Genomic DNA, 18,309 nt, shown 5'->3' with positions numbered 1-18,309 from the left:
TGCATAGCTTGCACTAGCTGGAGCAGTTGGGCTACATACTTTTCTTACTCTTGAATCTCCTTCTTGGCCTAATTTTGACTGATGGCCCAAGTAATAGGCTGTTTCAGAAAGCTTTGAAAAGCTCTGGAAGCAATGTCAGTATAAGGAGGAGACAGCAAAAGGAAGGTGCATAGCATGGGCAATCTGAGAGCAAGAAGAGACACAGCTCTGCCTCTGTATAATGAACAAAATGTTAATTAAAATCCTTGTAAGCCCGGAAAGAGATGTTTCCAAAATTAAATACCTATTTTATCATATAATGAGGGACAGGAAGCAATGTGTTGCAAAGACTCTAGAGCTGTTTCACAGTCTGCTTGCTGCTTTTGTGACAGTCCCTTTTTGACAACAGAAAACCAATTCCTCTAATTCCTCCTTATTATTATTATTATTATTATTACTGCTGCTGCTGGACTGCTATTACTTTTATATATCCTGGAGTGAAGGAAAGGGTGGCTCAGGTTTATCAGTGCAGCAGTGGCAAAGCCTAAGCTGGCCATGCTGCAGCCTATTTGTGCTCTTGAACGCTTTGGAGGCTCACACTCAGAATGAATCAAGCCAGAATAATAATGGCACGTCTTGCAATTCATTCTCATCAGTTTTAATGAAGATAAAGGGCCTCACTTTATGAATCCACTTGGGCTTAACAAATTAAACATGCTGCTGAAAGGGTACATGTGAACAGAATATCTGTCCTTATAATGTTCATTTGGACGGACAAAGTTAGCTAACCTTATTCCATGTATTTTTGTTTTGTTCTTGCCACCTAAAGAAGGCCTTGCAGCTCAATAGTCCCCTCTGATCTTGTTCTCTGCTTGTTAAACACGTTGTGCAGTTTTCATTTTAGTGCCATGCCTGATGAGTTAGTATTGGTTTGCTTCGAAAAAAGTATTTTGGGTGTGTTTCCTGCAGCCATACCAGCCACCAAACAACTGATGCCGTCTGTAGGCAGCTTTGCAGCACCAAGCTCCACTTCTCTCCCCGTGCCATGGACCTGCCCCACAGCCACAGGCTCACTTGCCTGGAGCAGTGACCTTGCATAAAACACAGGGCAGATGCAGGCCAACCGAGAGGAAACGTCCCTGCTCTGTGCTGGGGATTTGCTGCACCGCACGGTGGGCTGAGCACTGGCTGCACCCAGAGCTCTGTCAGGGTGACCCCAAGCACAGCCCTGCTGTGGAGCTGATACAAGTGATCTCTGCCCACAATGTGCTTAAAATGCTGCAGTGCAAATCACTGTCTGCTTTGTCTGCTCCTTGGCCATTCTGTTGGTAATACGGGATGAACAGCGATAGTTGGTAGCTTGGCTTTGACAGTGAGCAGAGCCAGGTAGTTGAAGAAGAGTCATGGTTGGCCTTGATCTCTCATAGACAGTCAATGATGTTAAAAATGAACCCTGTGTTCAGCAGTCTTTTGAGATGAAGGGAGGGCCTCACTATCTCCTGGGAGGGCAGGAGGGAGAAGAGGCAAAGTTATGTGAGCTCTTGCAGGTGCTTCTGTTATGAAGAGCAGCTCCTATTTTCCTGAAAATAGTATGTGTGGACACTGAAAAGGAAAGATGAGAATGCTGAGTCCTGAAAATGCAGCATTCCTCTCTACTGATGTATTTTCCTTTTAGCTTCACTGTTGAAGGAAGATAAGCATTGTATGTGGTATCATCAGTCCGTCTAACCCTCCCCCAGCTTGTACCAGTGTCTGCCTGTTCAAAATATTTCAGGCTTTGTTTTTGGTCATGGACTCACAGAAGTGCTCAGGGAATAAAACCCGGCTTGGTGGATGTTGTTGGGCAGGAGGCAAAGAGGGAGGAGGAAGGAGGAGAAAGAAAGGGACATGTGAGGCATCCGCAAGCATGCATCTCAGATGGCTGGCAGCACTGCTGCCTTTCTCCCTTGGGGTCAGGATTATGCTCAGAAAAAGATACGCCCTGGTCAGTGCATCCCTGGATTGGCTTAGGGACCTGTCACTGTAGAATTCTACAGGCTCCCAGTGGATTCTGGGGGCTGGGAAGGTCCCTGGAGCATGGGTGTCCAGCCTTTTGGCTTGGCTGGGCTGCGTGAGTAAAGAGGAATTGTTTCAGGCTGCCTATAAAATATAGAATGTAGTTAATGTATGTAAGTAACAAAGTTTCTTTTTAAATATATTCTTTATTATTAAAACATAAAAGAGAGCAACAAAACCATAAAGCTAGAGGAGTGAGTTAATACATCAGGCTGGTTTGATGGCAGTGGTAGCCGTTCACAGTGAGCTCTCAGATGTTCAGCAGAGATTTTTGATGACGTTTTACTCTTTGTGTGCTCCATCCTTGAGAACACTTGTTCACAGATGTGCATACTGCCGTAAAGCTAGGCCTCTTGGTGAGGCAGAGCTGCTGCTGTGGTGGTGTGGGGCAGGGGGCAGCCACAGGATGGGTTGGACATGCCTGCTCTAGAGCAACTGCACGGCATGAGCGCAAGCCCCCGCTCTGTGCCCTTCCCCAAACTGCCCCACACTCACACCATTCAGGGCACTCTTTGCCCCTTGCCCCTGCAGAGCCTGGCTGTACCACACTGATGGACTGCACCCACTGAAATGGTGTCAGTGGCGCTGCTTGCACCAACTTACATCCTAAATCCTCCACCTACAGAGCACAGACAGATTTGTGTGGCCACAACGCTCAAGGCAATAATCTTAAAGACAGTAGTTCATAAAGGAGCAACTAGACCACAAGTTAAAGTGTTTATTAGCTTAGCAGTTATTTAGCTCAGTGGTTTTCTTCTTGGAATGAGGCAAAGATTTTGAGACCATTATTTAAGAAAACTTGTCTGCAACTTTTAAGCAGAAACGTTTGAGAAGAGACAACAGTGATTATTTCTGAAGTGTCTGTAATAATGATTTCCCACCAGTCATCTGCTTGTAAGGAAGAACAAAATTTTTATCTTTTGTTGTTGCAACTCTTGTCTTTCCAGTGATAAAATGTCTTTTTTTTTTTTGTTCTGATGAAAACCATTCATCGGCAGGAATTCCTCATTAACCTGACAGGACAGCTGTCCCTTTCTTGAGCCATTTCTAATGTCCCCCCCAGCTTCTGAGGCTGCATCAATCTCAAGGTCATGCCACGGCATTTCATCTTGTAGGCAACACCATCCAATTTGGGAATAATAACATAGAAAATAGTGAATAATAATAATAAAAGAAATCTGACTGAAGCCCTGAAAAAGCCCCAGGCATCTGTGCCTGGCAGGGTTAATTGCAGTGCATATCATCCTGTCCAACACTGTGCCTCCCTTTTCATTTCCCTCTACCCAGAAACATCTCTGAAAGTACATCAGAAAATACGGCGTGGTCATTCACATGCTGTGCTCCGGTTATCTTTGATTTGCTTAAGCCTCTCTGACCTCTTGATGCCTTATGGCTGTGTCCAAATAGGTTTTGCCTGGTGAACCATTACAGGAAGGCTTTGGCTTGCGCAGCACCTTCCAACTTTTCTGAGCCAGGATGGAGGCACTCATATTGCCCTCCACGGGGTGATAACACATTAAAAACCCTCTTTCACCGTCTCATTTATTACCTGAAATTGCGTTGCTCTGAAACATTAGAAGATCCAGCATCCACTGAGATAGGCTAATTTTAATGATTAACTGAGGAACTGTTAAATTTTACTTCAGTGCTCCACTGTCATTATGGAATTAGTATTAACGGCCATGTACTGCGAGAGCTGTAATGAGGCCAGCCAGAAGTGACAGCGCAAGGGAGCTGCAGCTCCATAAATATAAACTTAGCACATATCATTAAAAACAGGAAAAAAATAGGAAAAAAACCTCAAGAGCTTCTCTTTGTTGCCAAATCGTGCTTGTGTCTGTGGAATGTGAGGTCCAATAACTTTATCTCCCCCCTCCTCTGTCTCTCTTACTCTCTCTGGTTGCTTTTAATTAAACTTGGATAAAATTAGCGGACAGAAAATCAACACTTGTAAAAATGTGTCATTACAGAATGATGGTAGGACAGCTACCCAAAAGCTCCAGCGGTTTCTTCTTCACCGTCCATAAAGCCTGCAATGACTCCAGGCTTTTCCTGGTACCTCACCGCGACCGCTTTGGAAAGCAGGTGAATAGAAAGCATGTCAATACTAAATTCAAGGCTTCTGGTGTTGCTCCTTACCCCCTCCCAGCCATACACTGACATCCTTGATTTACTACCAGCTGGTCTATTTTGTTGCTATTCTGAAGACCACACTCCCTCTGCCCATGCCTGCCTATTGTCAAAGATCAGCCCAAACTAGCGTCTGTTTCCCCATGGACTTGGACAAGCCCAGTCTGTGCCCCTTGCTCTAATGACACTTCCTGTAGTACATGAAAAGCCGTCTCCCTTTGGTCTCTGTCAGCACCCTGCTTTGTACCACTTCTCTTTGACCTTTGACTTAATAGCTGTCTTCTTCCCAGCCATTCCCTACCTCCTTTCAATTACCTTCCTGACTGTATCCTTTGCTTCAAAGTGTATTAGTCCTCTAGTGAATAGCCTGGCATTCTTTGAAGATCTAAGCTCCCACTTCATCACTTGTTTTGGCTGTTTTCACTTTTCTGTCACATGCATCTGATCCACCCACTGGAGCTTCCTATTCTCTGACAGCCATTTATGCCTCATTATCTCCTTGACGGTTTCATTTTTCATGCTGTCTTCTCTGCTTGATCTTCCCAATCTTTTTCAAACATTTGTTTTCAAAGTTATTTCAACTTTCTCCATTTGTTTTCATGTGCTAATATCTCACATCCTTTCACTAGGTGATGCTCACCTTGACAGCCCTTTCCTTGTTTTCAGATAATCTTGCTCTCATCTGAAGTCCTGAAGAATCTCCTGATGGTCTCTTACACACCAGATAGCAGAGCAAGTGACCCACTGGGCAGATGAATCAGGTGGGATTGATGTGAATGATGTTTCCTTGCTGAGTCTACTTCAAGCAAGAAGAAGAGCATCTTCTTAACGGTAAAGGATCTGAAACAGAGCTTCTTCCACTACAAAGGGAAATCTTGAGGCTTTTTTTTCTTTTCTTTCCAATTCTTTTCCTCTGGAAGATGGCCGAAGATGTAGTCCTTGTTACCATCAGTTTGTAATACATGTAGGGTGGCTTGATGTACAAGTCTGTCCACTTTCTGTGCAGAATTTCATTTTATCTCTAGTTCTGCATGTCTGTGTTATCTTAAACACAAGAATTATTTATCACCGACCTTGAACAATAGCTCTAACACCATAAAAAGCCTGCTGTTTCTTCCTGCAATCTCACTTGAATTTCAGTTTCTTCTTTGGCAGTACTGCAGTGCAAACACCAACTCTGTGTACCATGGAAACATTTTCTTATAAACCGTATTCCTTCTGCAAGGTACAGCCCATGAACTGTTCAGTTACCCAGTGGGGATGCCTTTGAGATGTTCTCTTATTCCTAAATGCTCTCTCCAACATTCATCACCGTCATACATGATACTGATTCAAGCTATTCTATTCAACTGAAAACACAGGACGGGACTTGAGCTCCATGACTTTTATCAAATTCTCTTCCGTCTCTCCTCTTTGTAGAGAGAAAAGAGGAGACTGTGGATGCCCCATCCCTGGTGGCATTCAAGCCTGGCTGGATGTGGCTCTAGGCAGCCTGGTCTGGTGGTTGGCGACCCTGCACATAGCAGGGGGGTTAAAACTAGATGATCATTGTAGTCCTTTTCAACCCAGGCCATTCTGTGATTCTATGACTCTGATCCCCCAGCAGATGAGCATTTCCTGAGATGCCCCTGGGCTTGTAGGACACCCCACAGTGCATGTTTTATAGCTGATCTCTAGAGGTGTCCTTCAGTGCCCGTCTTTGCAAAGGTGTTGAAGGTGCTGGTAGCAAACCACTGTTACAAACAACCTGCTCCAAATACAGACACACTAAATGGTAGAAGCCACTTCTGTGGGTGAGCTACAAGAAATGAATTATCTGAAGGGGTTTGCAATACTGGGAGGTACAGAGCCAGCAAGAACGAAGGAGAGAAAGTGGTTTGTCTTAAAAGATCATTTTAAAGAAGAAAACAGTGCAAAACCATTTTACCCAGGGGCTTTTGAACTGACCTCAAACATCACATCCCACGTAAGAAATGAATGTGAAAGAACAAAAGGTCCTGCTCTACTAAGGATGTTCTGGGACTGTGTAAATAGACAGCAGAGCTTCAGCAAGGAAGAAAAGCAGAGTCACCATCCCTACTTCACAGATAGAGCAAGACAGCTTTCTGACACTCACGTGGTTTACCTCAGCCTCTAGAATATGCACTGACTTTGGTGGCAGCAGGATTTTATGCAGAGCAGCCTGCCCACTGACTCTGTTTTGATAAGCCCGAGTGTCCATCTCGGTTGTTTTTTTTATTTAATTGTTATCACGGTTCCAGTTCCACTGTTCCCTTTTGGCTGCCTGGGCACACTGCTGGCTCATGTTCAGCTTGCCATGAGCAAATAGATCCCTTACAGCAGGGCTGCTCTACAGCCCCTCTTCCTCCAGTTGCACATATAGCCAGGATTGTCCTGTGCCAGGTGCAGAATTCAGCACTTCTGGATGTTAAATTTCATGTGGTTGATGTTTGCTCAGCTCTCTAATTTGTCTAGATCTCTGCAAGGCCTTTCAAACCCCAGGGTAGTCAACAGCTCCTCCAGATTTAAAACTGTGCACAAACTTACTTAGCATAACTGGGACCTCTCCAGTCTCCCAAGAGTTAATTCAGAACAGTTGGGACTTAAAATATTTAATTGCCTATGAGATTGTAATGGCTGCCCAAAGCACCATGAGGACAGAAAAGGTGTCCCCTCCTTTTACCAAAGAGCTTGTTCATTGCTTAATTAAAAAAAAAAAAAAATGCTGTTTCTTTACCCTTTTTTAAAGGTTCATTTCCGATCAAGTACACCTTGGATTTATCATGTTCTGTTCCTTATACAACCAGGATATCACTAGGATAATGCTTTAAACACTGTGATTCAACAGAAGCTAAGGATTCAAATATCTTATAAAACCTTAAAACTAATTTTAAAACCCAGCTTTAAGTTATGGACATTTATTGACTTTTTTTTCTGTATATCCTCCATCTCGTCTTCCTTGACCTTAGTGGAATTTTCCTTACAAGGAAGTGTCTTGATGCCATAATTTAAACAGGCCTCTAAATTTCTGTACGTATTACAAACTTAAAAACCAATCTGATGATAATCATTTATCTTAATAGCCTGCTAACTTCCTGGGGTATCGATCTGGCAATTGCATCCCTGCAGGGCTTCTTGCACGTGTATGTCTCTGTGGTACTTCAGTTGTCTCTTAAAAGTGCGTTGGCAGGCTTGTGTAAATATGCCACTGTTAAAATTGACTTAATAAGACCAAGATGAACTTTTAAGTAAAGAAAACAATAAAAAAAAACAACAGGGAAGAAAGGTGATATTATCATACAACACCTAGACCTTCCTTGCTGGGAATGTGGAGCAACTCAGTTTGCCCAGTTCTTCTGGATAAGCTCTGAGCTTGAGATATGCAGTGATATTTCATCTCTGCTCTATCCTCAAAGGATAGTGCTTTCTCTTTTCTGGGAGAATAAGTGCAGTGACAAATATTCTATACAGCCGAGCAGCTCCGTTTGCCTCCTTTCACAGTAGCAGGGCTGTTTTATTTGATTTGTACTCTTTCCTGCCCAAGGGCTCAGCCCTAACTCCCCCTCCCACTTCTCTAGTGTGAATTCATTTCCATTTCCCATTGCCCCCTGCCATAATCACCACGTAGTGTCCCACGGTGGTATCCCACGTGCAATTTTTCATACTGAAGAAGCTGCCTGTATTATTTCTTGTGAAGTCCTGAGTTTTCCAAAAATCAGAATTATCTTCACAAGCCCACAAGAAACTGCTGTATTTGAGTGAAATTTTATTTTTGGACATTAAATGAAGTTTTATTGCTTTTCTGGAAAACTTTATGTATTATCATGACACATTTTAAAGTGTGCACTGACTTGTTTTACTGACAAGGTAGCACCTCAGCCAGAGGTGGGTCTGTGCGAATTGGCTTAGCCTTGATAAGCAATGACAGCTCAAGCTATGGACAGCGTTTGGGCCACAATTAACATTTTATGGATCATCTTATTTGTCCATTGAGCTCTTCAAAATCAACCAGATGGAACCCAACCCTCTCACGTGCTTCCTGTGTGATTAGTCAGGTTGGTTGCACAGCCATCAATAACATCAGCTTGAATGAAGGAAAGTCCAGACCATTATGATCTGCATCTCAGTGTCACAGGGGAGAGAAGCGGAGGTACTCTGGTCATCAAAAGGAAAGCATGAGGAAAGGAATGGACAGAAGTGATGGCTGCCTCCTTAAACATTGCACTGTAAGCAGATTGGGTGGGTAGGGAAGGAACACAGTGAGAATAAAAAGATGTATCTGTGAGAATGAAATCAGAGATTGCCTGTTTTCACATAGCAATTAAGAAGAAAGAAGTGGACCAGGGATACAGAACCCCATAGCAGAGCAGAAATGATTAAATGGTCTGCAGCAGGGAAATAAAGAAGCATAAATATTTGATGAGGATTACTGAAGTAGGCAATGGGAAAAGATAAAGGAATAAATAAACATAAGTAAAATCTGAGGTCTTAAAACACTCTTGAATCAGGAATCCAGGCAGCTCGTCTTTTGGACTGTCAGAGAGGAGAAGAGGAGGAAGCTGGTGACAAATGAGCCCTGGGCAAATGAGCAGCTGCTTCTTAACAGGTTCCTTCATACAGGAGGGACCTGTGAAGCACTTGTACATCCCACAAGACTCCAAAAATCCAGAGGTTTGCTGAAGGACATCCGTCCTCACCGATATCAAGGCTTACTTTACCTTCAGTTTCAACAGAACTGGGATTTCTCCTTTGGGCTTTGATTGGTGTGTGCATGAGGCAGGTACTTTCTTGACCAAACATTTATGTCTTGACTCAGTAAGCAGTCTGGAGGAGAACCTTACGATGTTGTCTTTGGTTGGTGTGCACTGGCTTGTAACCTTTTTGGCTCCAAAGGACCTGTATCAACGCAGATCAGCCCAAGGGTCTATGATGCTGGGTCTGATGTCTTTCAGACTGAAGACAGCACTACTAACAACTGAGGTAAGATTCAATTAATAGAATAGAGCCATGCTGGATCACCAGATAATTACTGTAATTATCAGGTTGCTGTGGAAGCAGTGGAGATGGTTTCTGGTCTGAGGATTGATGTCATTGTAATAAGGAATGCAGTGATGACTTCAGGGTTCACAGGAGCCTGCCTACTCAAAGCCCCTTTGAGGGAAGGCTCCACAAGACTTTCACTGACATTATCAATTAAGTATATTTCCTTCTTGACAGGTTATTATAGCTTGTCCCAAACCAGGCAGTTAATGGAAGAATCAGAAATAAAATAGGAATCCTTTTTTAAAGGCCATCAAATCTAAAGCCTATTTTTCAATATTTTCAGCTAAAAACTTTTTCCTTACTCTTTCATGTGTTTCAAGATTGGATTTTCCAGCAGGAGTTCACTAAATCTTTGCAGTGTTTCACATTTCAGCACATGTATAGCTGCTTCATTTCCTCGATAAAACATTTAGAACAGTTTTTGGAGAACTCAGAACATTTCTGGAACAGAGCAACGTGTTTGAGAAGTTTCCTCAGACCTTAACTGGAATCACAGAAGTCCAGAAGAATTCATCAGTTGCTTTTAGGATACTCTCAATTAGTCCTGTGCAGTCTAATTTCTGGTAAGATAATTTCTGGTCCACATAGGCAGCATACACAAGAGTTTTCTTCCAAACAAAGCAAGTTTATCCAATTCCTATTTCCCATAGGTTTCTTAGAAGTACATTGTTTAGATCTTGTGCTCAGGTAGCAACAGAGGCATCTGGTCTCTTTGATCCCTACTTCTCCAGCCATCAGCTTTGCTCCCTGAAGCTGCTCACTAATGTGACTAGAAGGACTCTTAAAGAGGAGCCTCTTTGGGGAGGTACCATTTCACCATTTGGCCTCCTCACTTCCTCATTCTGCTACAGGCTCCCGAGCCAAGTGTTTAAGGATTAGGTTTGGCTGAAAACACGAGGCTTCAAAGTTAAGAAAATTGAGAACTCATCCAATTTGCACCAGAGGGAGCCTCTGTAATTCATTTTGCTGGAAAACAGCATCCAGTCAGCAGCACACATATGGTGCAAGCGTTTGAAAAGTTCATAGCCTGGCAAGCAGAGCCACGCCATTCACATCCAAGTGAGCAGCTGAGACCAGCCCATCTGTGAGCAAAGTCCTTGGGCTGGGGTTTGTTCTTCCCTTCCCTTTCTTTTGTTCTCTCTTTTATTTTCTTTTGCTTCGATTTATTCACTTATTTATTTATTTCCCTTCATTGTCCTTTTTTTTTTTTTTTTTTTTTAAGAAAGTAACAGCATTTCAGGAAAATTGTGCAGACAGCATGATCAGATTTATAGCATTTTCACTATCTACTTTTCATTAATATTGATTTTTTTTTTTTTTAATATTTCGTTTCTGACAGCACACATGACTCTTAAAAAAAATCCTCTTTTCATTTTGCTGCTTTTCATGAATGGGAAATATGTGCTCAACTCATTCTGAACAAAACGTGCACTGCTCCTCTGTATGGCTAATTGCTGTTATCTTGGTGTGACTTAGTTGTCTGACACTCCTAAATAATTGCTGCAACTTTCTCACCAAGATCTGAAACTGAGAAAAAGGTTTATTGAGATGAAATTGTATTTACTAACTTAAATCATAACATGCTGCGTATTTTTCTAGAGTTCAAATCTTGTGTAATACTAGGGCATTATAATGTGCCATGTAATTAAGGATAATAAGATTGCAGATTCTTGGGAAATAAGCGAGAGAAAAGTTCTGAGTGGTGAGAGTTTGGTCAGTGCAAGAAGGCATCTTACTTGTCACAAGCCAAACAAAAGGAGAAAGCCACCACAAGCAAGGCAGCTGCAATTCAGCAGCTTGGGCAGGAACACTCTTTGCTGGGTAAAGAACTGGCTGGATGGCTGGGCCCAGAGAGTGGTGGTGAATGGAGTTACATCCAGCTGGCAACCAGTTGTGAGTGGTGTTCCCCAGGCATCAGAACTGGGGATTGTCCTGCTTAATATCTTTATTGATGGACTGGATGAGGGCACTGAGTGCACCCTCAGTAAGTTTGCAGATGACACCAAGTTGGCAGGAAGCGTTGATCTGCTTGGGGGTAGGAAGGCCCTACAGAAAGATCTGGACAGGTTGGATAGCTGGGCTGAGACCAATGGGATGAAGTTCAGCAAGACCGAGTGCCAGGTCCTGCACTTTGGACACAACAACCTTACAGGCTTGGGGAAGAGTGGCTGGAAGATTGTGTAGAGGACCTGGGAGTGTTGGACAATGCTCGGCAAAACATGAGCCAGCAGTGTGCACAGGTGGCCAAGAAGGCCAATGGCATCCTGGCTTGTATCAGCAATAGTGCTGGCAGCAGGAGCAGAGGAGTGATCGTCCCTCTGTACTGGCACTAGTGAGACTGTACCTTGAGTGCTGTGTTCAGTGTTGAGCCCCTCAGTACAAGAAAGGCATCAAGGCCCTGATGCGTGTCCAGAGAAGGGCAGCAGAGCTGTGAGGGGTCTTCTCCCAGGTAACAGCAATTGGATGAGAGGAAATGGCATCAAGTTGCACCAGGGCATGTTCAGGTTGGATATTAGGAAAAATTTCTTCATTGAAAGAGTAGTCAGGTGCTGGAATGGGCTGCCCAGGGAGATGGTCGAGTCACCATCCTTAGAGGTGTTCAAGAAACATTTAAGGACATGATTTAGTGGGGAAATATTTGTGGTAAGTGGACACATGGACTAGATGATCTTGGAGGTCTTTCCCAACCTTGATGATTCTGTGATTCTATGATTCTTTCCCTCACTCCAGAAAAAAAACAATCTGCCCAAAGTAGCCAAAGTGACCAAGGTCAACCCAGAGGGTGCCTTTTCTCTGGACCACCACATGCCCATAAATGTCCTTGAGGGGACATACTGTGCCCCTCCTCTGCTGGACACGAGGTGAGGAACTGTGTGCAGCAGATTAACAGCAAAATAAATCCCCTTTTGAGAGCTGATCCACTGCTTACAGCATAGCTTTTCTTCCAAGACTGAAAAACACATTCATGCCATCCTTTTATCTGCGCACAGCCCAGAAATCATACTTGAATTCTCCTACAGTGCTTCATCAAACTGATTTAGCATCGCAAAACCCTAATGTAAGAAGTAGGAGTGAGGAAAGTGGATGAGATGGAGAGGTTCTGGATTCTAGAAGGAGCAGGTGGTGGCCAAGGCTTGGGGTGAGGGGATTGTACCAAAGAGCTGGGAAGCTGGTAGGTTTTTGAAAGGTGAAGTTTTCCATAGCTGTCAGCAAGCATTGTCTATGTTTGCTGCTTCACTCGCAGCTCAGTACTTGAAATGGAAAGATAGATTGATTGGTTTTGGAGCACATTGTAATCGATACAGCACATTTAAATGAATATTGTGGCTTTCCACTTAATTAGAGGTGACTTGGGTGTTTAGTATTTCAGATCAGTAAAATGATCGGGTTAACACTGTAATTTCCTAAGAATGGAAATATAACCTGATTTTCTGGGCCTTACTTTGTTTTATGAATCTGCACCCTTATTCTTGCTTTTGCTTATACTGTTTGATTTAGAGAGTTATCTTTGGATTTTTTGCAGGCTAAGACTGAGCAGGATTTGTTGCTGAGCAAAGCTTGAAATAAAAGCTTAACCTGCAGATGAAACCCTTGTATTTTCTCACAGGGTCACAGAATGAGAGCAAAGTAATTGCACAGAGCACAGCAATCATACTCAGGCACTTAAGCACCAGCAGTCAGTTCATGGAGCTGTGAGGCAGCACCTTGCAAGCTTCCACCAACCTCCAGCATTCCCACTGGCTGCTGCCATCCGCAGTGTTATGGAGAAAACAGACCTAGAGCCTCCTGCTGCACTGCCCTTACTCTGGGTTTTGCTTGTACCCTGGCATTTAATGGCACCCAGGTGCTGAGGTGGATGTGGCTTGGCTCTGCTGGAGTTTGGAGTGCATTGGCAGAGGCACTACCTGCAAAAAGAGCAACTGATAAATGGACCCAAGGAGATATACAAAGATAAATGAGCTCTGTAACCCCTGGTTTTGTCCACTCATCTCTAGTAACATTGCAGGTGTGGTGAATCTGCATGAGCAGCTCCACAGGAAGCTGAGCATGGCAAGTATGTGCCTCTTGCACACTTCTTCCACTGGAATGGGCTGCCCAGGGAGGTGATGGAGTCACTGCCCCTAAAGGTGCTCGAGAACCGTGGCACTGAGGGATGTGGTCAGTGAGCATGGTAGGATGGGTTGGGGTTGGACTGGATGATCTTAGAGGTCTTTTTCAACCTTAATGATTCTATGATTTTATGATTTGGTTGTGAATAAAGGAGTCTTTTATATATATATGTACTTCTAAAAGTAGGTAGATAGGAGATAGATGTGCATGAGTCTCTGCATATACAGAAGTCTTTATTGGCCGATCAGCTAATTGGCCAAACACCCAAGATAGCAACACAGCTCCTAGCTGACTGTTCCTGCCCTTGTTTCACAGCTGGAAATTTCATTGTTCCCCAGGTTGTGCCTGTGTCTGAGAGAAGGAATGGAAATGAAAGGGGGAAAAGGGAGAGTACAAAAGAAAAAGATCTATTTTTTCCCATTTTGGTCTTTTTTTAATTACTGACATTTCAAAATGAGAAACACTCCAATTACCTCTCAATGGCATGCTGGAGGTTTTGAGTGGCTCCTGTTGGTATTTAGATACGCATAATGGTGGTGGGGGATCTCATTAGGGGGTGGCTGATTGCGGCAATGTTGTCCCAAGAAGCTGTGGTCTCTGGGGTAGCAGAAGAGTTTGAGGACAGCAGACAGACACTCGATGCCATCATCTCCTGAGATGAAGAAAGAGATGAAAGCGGATCATTTCAAAATGGGATTCCTTCACCCACAGGTTATTAGGATGGAGCCTGAAAGTGATGAGCAGCGGAGATGGGCGATGATGAGAAGATGGCAACTTCCAAACCTTTCTTTCATCATAATAGCTTAAAAATCCTATGAAGCTGTGAAAGCTTTTTTTTTCTTTTTTTTTTTTTTTTTGACTGATTTGGACTTCAAACCAGCTTTGTCTAATAGTTTATTTCGTAGAATTGTCATCTTTTTCAGCCCTTCTTTTTCTGCCTCTCTGCTCCCCTCTATAACCTCTCTCTTCTGCTGATGTTATTCGCCACCGTGCTCTTCCACATGTCAGGGAGTAAGGAACAGGGAGCGGAGAATGGGGCTCTTTTCACAGGCGGGGAGCACTGGCTGTACACACCAGCAAGACCAGATGTCTCCCACTGGCCCTCCTGAGACTGCCACAAGCAGGTTCCCAAGTCCATGTATGCCCGTTCAGTATGTAAGGGGGGGCTCTAAGAAAGAAGGGACAGGCTCTTTATAGGGTCCGTGTGATAGGACAAGAGGAAATTATTTCAAACTAAAACAGGGAAGATTCAGATGGGATATAAGGAAGAAGTTTTTTTCAATAATGGCTATGAAGCAATGGCACAGGTTCCCCAGAGACGTGGTTGTGCCCCATTCCTGGAGGCAGCCAAAGTCAGACTGTACAGGGCTTTGAGCGCTGATGGAACTGCGGGGTGTCCCTGCTCAGTGCGGGGGGGTAGGACCAGATGGCCTTCAATGGGTCCCTTCCAAGCCACATGATTTTCTAATTCTATGATTCTATGTCAGGGCTATAGGAGATCACACAAAGTCAAACAACAGTGGATTTCACATCTGCTCACATCTGGTCTGCTCCTTTCCCCAGTTCCTCCTGATGAAGATCTAAACTGCTGTTTACAAGCTGAAGGCAGCCAAGTGCTACAAGACTTCCCTCTGGAGCGTGTCGTGTGGACCTGAGCTGCATTTCCATCTCGTGATCTTTCTGATCCCGGTACTTTTGGTAAGAATTAAATCATCTTAATTCTCTGGCAGCTGCATTTGCATGTATTGATTGCCGTAGAGTGGGGAACTTTAAATCGGCGTGAGTGATGGACGCAGAGCTGGCTCCAATCGATACGGCACCTCTGAATGAATACAGTCATCTTACACTTAATTAGGGACAGTTCGACAGCTCTGTGGGGCTCTTTGTGCCAGGACAGGTGTCCCATGTAGCTCTTTGGCACACTGCACGAGTGGGTTCGATTCCTGTGCTCTGCAGTGCTGGGCTTAGTCACAGATTCCTCCATCACATGTGGGGAAAAACACAGCTGAGCACTCATCAGGCATCTTTATTAAAATTTTATTATGTAAATTAATTGCTTACATAAGCACTGGCATAGCACATTGGAGCACAAGCTTGGCAGATTCAGAAAATGCCTTTAGTGCTTGTAAGGTTGGGGTGTCTGTAGTTTGAATGTATTTCCTCTCTCCTCTGGGAACTCCAGAGAGCACAAATGGGTTTTTCTTACCCTGGGGGAGAGTGAAGAGCACAGAGGAAGGACACTGAACATGAGCCAAGGGAGGACTCACCAAGGCACCCGCAGTGTGGAGCACCTCAGTACAGCTCAGGAGCATGGCAGAGTTGAGTAAAGTCATGCCATTGCACCACCAGCATACTTTCTGAGGTGTATGTGTCTCATGAATTCAGTGCAAGTCGCTACAAGTTTTCTCCAAATTCCTGTTAAACTGTTAAAAAAAAAAAGTTCTCTGTCCCTTTGCCAAGGAGGTATTTATTGATATTTATGTGTTTCTTTCTCCTCCTCCATGTGCTAATGTTACCCTGTGGAGACCTAGGAGTTCCTCTCCTGCCTGCTGAAGCATGTGCCATGCAAATGGGTGATTCAAAACTTTTCAGAAACTATGTTCTCAGTCATTCGTTCCCCGTCTGCAGACAAAAACTCCAACCATGCTGCAGGTAACAGGATGCACACACTGGAACAGAACAGCTCCAGTGTTTCTGTGATAGCTCCCACTGGGCGCTGTTTGGGGCACTTGGCCTCCAAACCCCTGGGACCTCACGACAGAGCCTTTGCCAGAAGAGCTGTGGCACTCCAGGCTCTGGTGATGCAGGGACAGAAGTAGGAGATGAGGTGGCCACGTGCTCCGAGGAAACAGTTGTTTAATAAATTAACAGGCAAATTAAAACAATTAAGCCACATTTCCTATTAGCTGCTTGCAGTAATGAAATTTGACACTAATGAAATCAGGCACTTAGTATTTTAATCTTTTGTTTTTACACCTCCATTCTGGAGGAAAAGCTGTGAGAAGGCACAAAGTGACACAGGGTCAAGCTAAGTTCAGGCTCAGCTCAGTGTCATGGTGCTGACTGCCTCCTTGGTGCTTAGAGTGGGATCTTCCTTCCTTCCTTCCTTCCTTCCTTCCTTCCTTCCTTCCTTCCTTCCTTCCTTCCTTCCTTCCTTCCTCCCTTCCTTCTTCTCTTTTTTTGATAAAAAAGTTTTATGTCACAGTGCCACCCAGCTCACCCCAATGCAACACAGACAAAGGAACACATCCTCTGTGTCTGTCAGGAATTAGGAAAGCCGGGAACAAAGCAGGCAGATCTGGCGCACTGGAGATGTCTCACAAAGCCATGTGGCTCTGTCAGCGGAGGCTTTGTGTCACTACAGGTTATTGCAGATGCTGAACTGGTGCAAGATGTGGTTCCTCTCCAGCGCCTCCGTTCACAGTGCTCCTGTGAGAGGAGTGGGGTGAATATGGATAAATGACTTCAAAGGTGGTCAAGAGCGTGGCTGTAAATAGAGCACCAGATCCAGTGGTACTTCTGAGAGCCAGCACAGAGGCATGTATGGCATGTGCGTGCCATGGCCATGGCCTTGGCTAGTGGCCATGCTCCCCTCAGTGTGAGCTGTTTCATGGCAATCTGGAGGAAGGGGGATGTCCTCGCACATCTGCTGTGTGCCCTGTCCTGGGAGGGATGAGCAAAGGCTGAAGCTGGTGCAAGTCCTGGGAGGGGGGTCCCAAGCAAAGCTGGGGTGATGCTATGGGGATGATCAGCAGGCCTCACTGCATCCCCTTGGGTTGCCTGGGTGCAGGTGTTGCAGCCTGCAGGCATTTTTGTCTCCACTCAGTTTTTGTCAAGAGCATCTCCAGGCTCATTTTCTAGGGGAAGCATCACGCATCCTGATGCACACACAGAGCCTCCAAGGGCCAGGCTGGGAGCGCAGCCGAGGTGGCTTAAGTACATGGCAGATGGGCGCCAGCAGAGGTTGGAGTCAAGGGGATTTTTCACGTGCCTTTTTTTAATCTCCTCTTAAGCAGACCCACTCAAGGAAAGCTGTAATTATTTTAATCTCTTCTTTCCCCTTCCCACTCTGCAAATGCACTTGGCTTTGCAAGGCCTCAGAGGCAATTTTATGGAGGAGAAACATGCCAATTTTATTTTTTTTTAAATTTTAATTATTTCAGATAGATACATTTCTAATGATGTGCTAGCCAAGGAACAGAGGGTTTTTATTTATTATTATTACTATTTGTTATATTTTTACTCACTAAAGAATGAATCAACCATTCCGAAAAGCCACCATTATGGATTGGTGAGACATGGCACATAGCCACCTCGTTCCTTTCCTGCCCTCAGCCCTCTGCAGCTGCTGGGGACTTGCTCTTAGCACTTGATTGGGTGCAAAGTTGCCACTCAGATGGGATCTGTGGTCAGGCACTGCCTGCTAGCACAGGTGGTGCCAAGCATCTGCTTTTTAAGCGCTTGTAGGTTGTGGGTGTTAATATCTTGGTTTTGATTAAGAATAGAAAGCATCTATGTGCACTGAGAATCTCCGCATCTTTGTATATGTGGAGGTGGTGTTTGTTGGATTTGTTGTAAAACAAGGGTTCTAAAACCCTATCCTTTGACTTGACTTCTCTGGGAACACATTCTGAATCCATCTCCTCTCCCAAAGATGGGACAACCAGAGCTGACTTGAGGGTGTAGTAATTGAGTACACCTGTGTTGTACAGCTCTTTGCCCATTTGGGATTGGAGGCAGAGCTCCTTGGCCAGCTGCAAAGTAGGGTCTGGGGGAGGGATCTGAGGAGCAGCTATGGGATAAACCTGGTTGTCTTCATCCATGTTGGCTGGCATGGCAGAGGGGAGCTTGTAAGTGCCCTGAGAGAAAGTGGGTATGGACGTGATAACCTCTGCAGTCAGCTCCGGGAGCGCGGTGCTGTACAGCCTCATCCTTCTGGAGGTCTGAAGCAGAGTTACAGGCTGTCTGTTCTTCTGCCCTGTCCTGTCTCCT

Source organism: Meleagris gallopavo, chromosome 2, assembly GCF_000146605.3.
Source record: "Meleagris gallopavo isolate NT-WF06-2002-E0010 breed Aviagen turkey brand Nicholas breeding stock chromosome 2, Turkey_5.1, whole genome shotgun sequence".
NCBI lineage: Eukaryota > Metazoa > Chordata > Aves > Galliformes > Phasianidae > Meleagris > Meleagris gallopavo.
Note: the sequence above shows the minus strand (reverse complement) of the source record.